Source organism: Cornus florida, unplaced genomic scaffold (assembly GCF_030987335.1).
Source record: "Cornus florida cultivar Cherokee Brave unplaced genomic scaffold, ASM3098733v1 CherokeeBrave_3.0.0_Hap2_Chr11, whole genome shotgun sequence".
Classification (NCBI taxonomy): Eukaryota; Viridiplantae; Streptophyta; class Magnoliopsida; order Cornales; family Cornaceae; genus Cornus; species Cornus florida.
The window spans coordinates 122859314-122869447 of record NW_026775581.1 but is presented as its reverse complement, the minus strand read 5'-3'; the positions used below and the strand labels follow the sequence as shown (position 1 = coordinate 122869447).

The 10134-nt window shown below is 32.9% G+C and overlaps 1 long non-coding RNA gene across 2 annotated transcripts; it reads left to right on the top strand.

Annotated features, from left to right (window-relative positions):
- The first annotated feature begins 2443 nt into the window (after positions 1-2443).
- On the top strand, positions 2444-8582 carry LOC132285165 (uncharacterized). Of its 2 annotated transcripts, none has more exons than XR_009472456.1 (3): positions 2444-2911; positions 3616-3689; positions 8079-8582. It is a non-coding gene; the product is annotated as an uncharacterized LOC132285165 (long non-coding RNA). The 2 variants fall into 2 exon arrangements; XR_009472455.1 differs by lacking the exon at positions 8079-8582 and adding an exon at positions 6798-8072.
- The last annotated feature ends 1552 nt before the right edge of the window (positions 8583-10134 follow it).

Genomic DNA, 10134 nt, shown 5'->3' with positions numbered 1-10134 from the left:
TTGATGATTTTAAATATTTCGATTTGATGATTCTTAGAATTTCAAGCTTTTTAAAAATAAAAATCTTTGATTATTACAACATACTATAGAATGAAAAATTCTAATTTTGCCTTCACCTTTTCACTTCCGAATCTATTCTGGATTTTTCTTCTTTCAAATAATTCCTTTTCAGTTTTCTCCTAAGAAACCTACTCCCAATTCCCAAATCAATAATTTCTCGGGTGCTTAACTATGAAGTGGCTCTCACCTGTGTTTGTAGTGTTTTAAGATGGTAGACTATACAGTTTTTTTTTTTTTTTGGTCAAGAACATATGGCGCTGTTTTCGTGGAACAATAGATATGGTATTGTTTCATTTTTAAAAAATCACTATCCCGGTTAAGTAGATATGGAGAGGTTGGTTAATCGATTAGTTTTTTTATACTTGATCACAACCCAGGTATGTATTTGTTTGTGGCAACATTGCTATATTACGGCAATCTATGAAGCAAACAATAGCCGCAATATTTAGAAATTACTTTGAAATAGTCATAATTCATGAGGCAAGGAGTGCAATTGGTTAGATCCATAATTCAAAATATTTGGGAAACATCTGCGCGCTACCATAAATAAAAGATAGTCTATATAAAAGATGATCCGAGCCAAGCACATCTCACAAAAATTATTTATACAAATGAGTTCCAAAAAAATTGTTAGATTGATGATCAACAAATACGTTGATATGAAAATTTAGTAGATTTATTCACTAAAACAATACCAACTACAACGTTCAAGAAGTTGGTACATAATGTGCGTTAAGATGCTTCAACTAAAAGATGCATATTTTTCATAATGAACTAATGCAATAACCATACTTGTAGGATGCGTCAACTAAAAGATGATTATTTTTTTTTAATGAACTAATGCAACAACCATACTTATGAGGAGACAAATGATTGAAAAGATATTGACATGTTGTATTTTTTTTCTCTCGCCAAGTTGCTCACAAGTTTTTTCTAGGTTCACTTACAATATCATTTTTAGATATAAGAATATCATGCGTTTTAATCCCACCAATTTTTTTCTAGCAAGGTGTAGTGCGGTGAATCCTGAAAAAGTTTACAATATCCAAGGGTACACCTTCCAATAGTTGATGGATCATCATCCATCAAGTATCCAATAATAAAAAACAACCATACTTATGAGGAGACAAATGATTGAAAAGATATTGACATGTTGTATTTTTTTTCTCTCGCCAAGTTGCTCACAAGTTTTTTCTAGGTTCACTTACAATATCATTTTTAGATATAAGAATATCATGCGTTTTAATCCCACCAATTTTTTTCTAGCAAAGTGTAGTGCGGTGAATCCTGAAAAAGTTTACAATATCCAAGGGTACACCTTCCAATAGTTGATGGATCATCATCCATCAAGTATCCAATAATAAAAAAATAGCCCCCAGTATGTTATCCTGGATATTGTATCCCAAAAGAAAATATTATGAGAATAGAGGCCGCAATCATTTAATGATAGAAAAATATACATTGGTTGAGTTACTACTTTAAATAACAAAGTAGTTATTTTAATATTTTAATTTTCTTTTAAGCTAAAATAGGCAAAATAATAGCAAATACATTGAGAATCATGTTCAAGAATGTTGAGAATTGTTTGTCATAATAAGTACGTACATATATATATAAAGTTGAGTTATTAAGCTGAATATTTTTTATGGTTAATTATGAAATTCAATTTTTGATTAAATAACAAATTAAAGTTGAATTAATTCATAAATAATCAAAGGCTATTGCATCGATGAAGTAAAATGGTACTCCTTCTCTCTCACAAAAAAAAAATGTTCATTTTTTATTTGTTGATTGTCCCAAAATAATTATTCCAATTCGAAATGTACTACATAATATTTAAAATTTCTTTTGCTAGTATTATAATTATAAATAAAAAAAACATAAAAGACCATTAAGTTCTCAAAAAACCAGGACATGTTTTTTTTGTTCATAGTTTTATAACAAAATAAATTACACTCACATCCATGAGGTTTGCTGTTATATCACTCTTAAGGGGAATCTGATTGATTATTAGTACGGAGACAGGGAACCAAAAAAAAAAGACGACGAATTGCAACCTCCATGACCACTACCGTTGTCGCTTTCAAGCAATCCTAAGTTGGTGTTCTTTGTATTCTTTTAGGGTGTGTTTGGTAGGGTTGATTTGGAGGGATAGGGAGAGAAAAGAAAAGAGAGGATAGTGTAACTTTGTATTTGGGTAACTTAAGTAGAGGAATAGGGAGGGATAAGGAGAGATAGGGATGGATAGCTATCCCTCCCTATCTCTTATTTAATTTCTCCTCAAAATTGAGAAGATAGGGAGAGATAGTGAGAGAAAGGATAGTGATTTTAGTGGTATTTTGATAATACCAAAATTAGCCTGCACAAATCAATAGAAAGATTTATTATTCCATTCAAGTCCCATGGTTATGAAAGGGTAAAAAAGTAATTTGTCTATTATCCTTTCTTTTCTTTTCTCTCCTCTATCTTATCCAAACAAAAATAACTATCACTTTTTTTCTTTTCTCTCCTATCTATCCAAACACAAATAGAAATTATTACTATCATTTCTTTTCTTTTCTTTTCTTTTCTCACTAATACTATCCTTTCTTTTCTTTTCTTTTCTTTTCTCTCATTACTAATACTATCCAAACACACCCTTATTGTCCATAAAACTAAAGGTGAACCCTAAAATCTTAAACTTCGAGTTCGTGATTGTTCAGTCTGAGTTCATTAATTGGAGGCGAAACCATTCTTGAATTGATGATTCTAAATTTCTAAGACCTCTTTTATCTGGGTAGTGTGACTCAGAAATAATCGATCCTGTGTCCTCAGGAGGAAGCCAAAACAAAGAAGGTTTGAGTTTCATCAGGTGAGTCTACTTCACATTTTCTCCAATTTAATGCAGTCTGATTTGCCCTGTAGGACTCCATAGTTACAGTACCTTTCAAGTTTTTAGGTCATTTTCAACTTTATGTTTGAATTTTAAAGCATATATATATATATTCTTTAGAAAAGTTCTTTGCTTCTTCTCTGTGTTCATCAATTTGTATATTCACCAACATACTGTTTGTTACAACCAAAAACAGCAACCTATAATCTTTTCCCATAATCAGTTATGAGCCATATTGTTGGTACAATTTCAATTTACTTACTAATTCAATTGTCATCCTTGAATGTTACTTTTTAAAAGTTCAAGCAAATGCTCACGGCTTCACAATATTGCCCACTCAACCTCCCCTTTGGAGAGGAGAGTCATCCTTGAATCTTGTATATCACTGAAGTGTATTTGGGTATTTCAGAAGAAACTAAGCTATTTATGCTCGTCTCGATGATCCGTGGTGATCCATCTCATCATAGATATCCTCCTGCATAAAAAAAAATAAAATAAAATAAAATAAAAAAATCATTGCCACTCAGGCATAAATCATATAGGAGAATGGAAAAAGAAGATTCAGTGTTCGAAATATATCACCATACTTTTAACAGCTCTTCAATAACGTCTTCCATTGTTATTATGCCAATAACTTCCCCTTCTTCAATGAATGTTGAAAGTGAGTTGTCATCTATATGCAGGACCTCTGGGTCAAAATGATCTGACCATCTCCTGCTCTTTGAGGTTTCTCTGCGTAAACTGTTCGTCCTTCCAGGTAATCCATTCAACTTGTTGAATGATCTCATGCTCTTCAAGCTTTTCTTGTGATGATACCTTTCACTGTGAATGTCCAATCTTACTTCGCTCACTAAATCTACATTTTGGTTATGAGAAGTAAAAGATGAAGATAAAATAAGCACAAACATCATACACAATCCAGTCTAGAGAGTGAAATCGGAGATGCTTACCATAGGCTGGGTGTTTGTTGGTTGGCTGCTCCTCTATGTTACCATGCTCTCTTACAACAGCAAGCATATGGCTGTGACCTTTCTGAAACTCATTTAGTATGTCGTATAAGGGCATCATCTCTGAAACTCTGGCAAAAAGTGCCAACGAACAGATATTAGTGCATATGTACAGTAATTTGAATTAATTATATCATTATTAAGCAGAACGCGTTAAAAATGCAACGAAAATGACATAACTAGCTTATGATAAAGGAACTAAAATTTTATTTCTGGTTTTGTTTTATCATCCCAACAAACAATAGGGATGTTTAAGACAGCAAAATTATGAAGCAGGAAAGAACATCATTCTTGTTGCTCATGTAACTGAGGAATAACCACATTCTGCAGGACCAGAAAGGAACTGCACAATCATACAATTGCGGTCAAATACTAGCACCCTCGGATTGAAATTCCTCACAAGTACTTGGGGTTAAAGTGAAGCCTCCCAAGATTTATGTGTTATACCAATGCTTGTAAGACTCTATATACCTAACAAGCCTTAATTGGAAAGGCAGAAATATTTTTCCAACATGAAACTTTAAATTCGAAACCCGACTTTGCCCTGACCTTGATGGCAAAATTATCCCTCATTTCAGTTGCCACCTCTTGTGTTAAGCAAGAAATGGCTGCTTCTAAAAACGTAATCCTTCCCAGACAAGTAACAAAATAAAAATACATAACAGATTGTAAAATTACACACACACAGAAGTATTATGACTGAATATTCAACCCATCAAGGGGGAAAATAAAATAATGTGGCTTCAAAATTGATGAGATACGCCTCATGTACTGAAAACTAAAATTTTAGTTACCAATATAGATGGTCAAACCCAAATGAGTGTCAAACATGTCCAGGTGTTACCTATGACATGGAGGGCAATGGACTTTATAAACGGGTGTAGTGTAACTCAAGATATAAAGACCGAGGGAAAATAATAATAATAATAGAATAAGAATTTTAAGATTTGCCTTTTTCAAAATTTCAAATGAAACCCTGTTCGTAAAGGTAAATCGATTATTTTTCATCATTTATGGTGTTATTCTGATCTTGAACAGCTATGAACTTCCATTTGACAATTCATATTACCTTGGAATCCGGCGAATAGTGACATTCTTTACAGGTACTTCGTCTGCTGGATGGATGTTCAATAAATACTTCACCTAGAATTTGGAAGTTAAAAATATAAGTGAAGAAAATAATCCCAAAATGTCGTAGTGAGGGAATTATAACATCTATATTTTCCTTGAGGGATGAGAAATAACTAGAGTATTTGGTGCTGTCTCTACTAGAAAGGGATGTTTGGACATCTAACATGCTAAGTTATGCCACCGGGAACAGTGTACATAGTGATGATGTTAATGAAACTATTCACATGTTACAATTTAGATGGTGAGTTTAGGGAAATGATTTATCTTCAATTGTCATTTAGGATGTTTGTCCCTGAAATGTTTCCATATCCAGCAGTTTCTATTTACTGAAGAAATGAAACCAACCTGTGAATCACCTGACCAAGAAATAGACTCCAACTTAGTTGTGAAAAGATTCCAGATGAGTTATAGACACTCTAATTTACAACCATTAAATTGTGTAGAAGCTAATGCATTGCACCCGAAAGACCTAAGAAGTTGCCAAAAACTACACCAATTATCACATCCATAGACATAGATATTACAAAAAATTAGAACCATATTTTTCTCTTGCATAAATTATAAGACTCTCCCTATGTTATCTACCTAACTTGTATATGATCCAAAGAACCCTTCCATGATTAGAAAGGAAGTAGACTTTGGAAGAAATAAGTAATAACTAAGGTGTGTCTTAATCTTAATAGCAGATACAGAGTGAGAATAGAGGTTAATTGACAGATTTGTTGAGTAGAAGTCAAGAGAATTACACTAACATGCAGGAAAGAGAATTTAAATTATTTGTAGAAATGTACTCAAGTAAAATCAACAAGAAATTACCAGAATAAGACCAATAATCTTTTCTGGTTGCTCATAATATACTGGCACTCTGCTATGCCCCTTTGCCGAGATTAGCCATATCAAATTCCTGCATAGTTACGAGTTATGAAGAAGTCCACAGCCCCAAATTCCTGCATAGTTGAGAAGAAACGTCATACCTGTCAAGTTTGGCATTGATATCAATGGCAAAAGTTTCAGATATAGGGGTCATTGCATCCCTTGCTGTTTTCTCAGTGAGTTCGAGTGCTCCTGTGATGATTGTTGTTTCATGAACCGACAATTCTCCACCTTTTCCAGCCTGATTACAAGCCAATTTGAAGAGTATGACTTTGCAACGAGATAAATACATATAGTAGAAACGACATAAACAATGTGAACCCCAAAAGGAAAAGGTAAATATCGGTCATACTGCATTACTTATGCATCTGAAAATATAGTTACAGACAGAGATACCTTTTAAATGATTCCTCTGAGGAAAATTTCCTGACATTGAAGAGCAAGAAAATACATACCTCAGCACTGTGCAAATCAACTAATGTTTTCAACTCAACTCGACGAAAAGTAGGCTCACGTCCTTGTCCCAACAAAAAGTCCAACAACTGACAGGACAACAATGATAATCAAGAAATTTTCAATTTGTGAAAATGGTACCATATGGCATTGCATTGCATTGCATTATCACCTTACTTATTGGATATGCCACAGGAAAACAAACCCAAATAAGAACCTGCACAATTGGAGCCAACGATGCACCAATCACCAAACGGTATCGAGAAGTTACAGAATGTGGAATTATCTGTTTTGGACATGCAGATTCTAGTTAGTGTAGACTAAAACTGTGTACAAAGACAATTACTATCTATAACAGCTGCACCCTTTTCTATTTTAAAATTTAACTTTTGTTTTCGTAGGGTGTTGAGGGGATGGGGATGGTTAGGTACCAATGAATACTTCAATTATCAGGAGAGAGATGAAGAATTCTTGAATGTGCTCCCTCATGAGGCAGTCTTGCATGTGGTTCAGATAGGAAACTGACCTCTGCGAACATAAGTATCAATGCTGCTGAGATGAGAATAGCACTCCAATCTTTAGCCAGATGATCAAGAAAAAGAGGAAGAGCCTGAAAAAACAAACAGCTCATGTAAAGAACTGTGTCTATAGTCCAACAAAATAGTTTAAAACAACTGTAATATAGCATTTACCGTCATTGCAGCAGCATCGGAGATTAAAAGAGTGCAGAGCAATAGATGCCGTCTCTTCATGAGTGGCAATATCTTTGCTGTTATGACAACATAATAGCTGTTAAATTTGTGTTGCAGACTGCTCAATCACTCTCACTCAAAAACCAGATATAAGAACAATAGTGGTAAAGCAATGTCACAGAGTACATTCTTGATTTTTCTCATAGACATTACCTAATAACATCATTGTCTTTTTATGTTGATAACAATTCAGGGTATGTAGACTATTATTTAAGAACTCAATTCCCTAAACAAATCCACACACATTGAGTTCATAGAAATCAATTCATCCACCACCTCTGTTCCATGCTAGTGCACCCAATAATTTTGAATTGCTTCTACACACACACACAATTTGTTGGTGTGAAATCCCACAGTAAACAACAGGAGTCCTAGGATGTCTAAATGCCTTGATTTGCATTGTAATGACCAGCTAACTCAATTATCAGACCCTAAGATACATTTGAAGTATACCCAAAATTTGTTGCTAACTTTACTAATAAATACTGCTTTAACATTATTAATTAATCGAACAACACATAATTAAAGAGAGGAGAGAAATTAATTATAGTGTGAAGAATGAAAAATTAGAAAGGGTGAGGTTGGGTAGGAAAAGGGTATTTACAGGCATGAAGACTGTCACCGGGGGTTCCAGACTTGGCAAGAACTTCAAGATCAACGCGGTTCATGGTCATGAGGCCCAACGTGAGTCCATTCATCACCCCGGCAAACACCACTAATGCAGCGCTGACTATGATGTGAGCGAAGAACTGTCTTTCGCAGCATTTGTAGTGCCTTAGGTTGTGGTGCTCGTGACCACCTGACATTGCAATATAATCGTTTGTGTCCCGCTAACGTTGTTAGTTGTTATTCTTTCTTGTTCAATTACTATACATATATATATAGCTCTGTTTCTGTTTGTGTTTCAACTTTTAGTTTGCATACCTGAAGGAAAATGCCAAATGCCAAATGACAATGCAACGTGACAATGAAAGAAGAGAGGTCCGGCCAGGCGACAAACTCCATGAAGTTGAATCTGTTGTATAATTAATATTCATGGCATAAAACATGTTCGGGATATTCGATGCTATCTTTGGTTTGTCATTTCATCAAGGAAAACATTTTGCCAGTTGGTCGGAACATTGCGCCAAACTTTGCATTAAATCATCTTGTAATTTTTTTTTTTTATACAAACGTAAATCGTTATGAGCCCAGTAGAGGCAAAATATAGTGTGTATTTGTTTTTACCATTCAAAAAGTAAAAAATAATATAATAATAAAATAAATCTTTTGCTACAAAACTCCCAAACTGTTTTTATTATTTTTTTGGCCAAAAGCCTCCCTCATCTTACAAAACCATGCAAATTGTCTACCATTAGTAAATCAGTAATGAACTGTAAAATGTATATATATAGTAACTTCACATTACAAATTTAATTGAGATTTAAACGTACGGTCTAATACGAGAATAAATTTGGCATACTTTGAGTGATAACTGATAAGGGAGGTTTTTGGCTAAGAAATAGGTGGAGGAATGTTTTTGGCAATAATAATTTCATACTCATTTTGTATAAACGATAGTCAACTCCATACGACGTTTGCAAAGTTTTTGTAATTTAGCGAGTTTTCTACACAACACAAGAATTTTTTTAACAATATATGTTTAGTTTAGGCATTGTTCTGCAATTTACAGCCTTTCTCTTAGAAGTTGGCATAATGCTTAGGAATACAACTCTTCTGGCTTGGCGAACAGACATCTTAGGTTATGATTGCATACATGGTGTTGAGAGTTGGAAACTTTAGTACTGCTCAAGTATACTTTTAGGTCAAAATTGGAGTGGGTTTTATTAAACTATATGGGTCAATGTTGGAATAGGATGTGTTGCGCGGTATGTAATTGGAATGGGTTCTATTAAAATTTTAGAACTTATTGTAAATTTTAATTGATGAAGCATTTAAGTAATTAAAAGATAAATCATGTAATTGGAGTGGTTTTTATTCAATTCTTTGGAACTAAATTTTAAGTGATGAAGTATTTAAGTAATTAAAAGATAAATATTTTTTTATATATTTTTAAATTTTTAACATTTAACATTTAATAGTAGTAATAAATGTTGTACTAATCACTTAAAATTTTACTCAATTTTTTGTGACATTTATCGTTTTGTGCTATTTGAATTGCATCATCAAATGTGGTTTGAGAAAGTATAACATAACCGGTGGTTCGTTGCTTCATTTGATTTTGAGTACTGCTATAAGAAGAAAGAAACATGACAAATGTCATAAAGACCAATCATCACCAAACGGAACGTTTGTAAAATCAAATTCTAACAGTAATATATTTATTTATTTTATAATTTTGATTTTGCATATTGTTGGGTATGTTCGCGTATCATAATCGTGTCGTGTCAATCTAATGGTATTCTGATAAAAAACTCAAACCAAACACAACCTATTTAATATTTGTGTCATCAATCCTCCACGGTCTATTTATTAAATGGGTTACACGTGTAACTCGTTTAATAACTTATTTATTAAAATAAAAATTTATATTATTTAAATTATTAATAATATTCAATAAAACAATATATATTAGAAAAATATAAATTTCAATCGAACCAAATTACTAAATAATTTTTAATTTACAAAAGAGTAAATTATAAGATACAAGTTTAAAACTTTAGATAGTTATTTTGAAACTTAAATATAAATTTGTTTATAAAATGTATAGTTAGACGGGTTATACAGGTTGAACTATTTCAACCCAAATACGATATAATTAACTAAACAAGTTAATCATATTGAACAATTTATTTAAAAATTATTTTAAATTTATTTAACTCGTATCACATACAAGTCGTGCAAATGACTGATATTGTAACAAATCTTAGGTGGTCGTAAGTAGCAGTAACATACATATACCCCGTCCTACGTAAGTATATATTTTACTCACAAGTCACCCATCACATGGCCCTACTATTCTTAGGTGGGTGTGGAAAACAAGCAA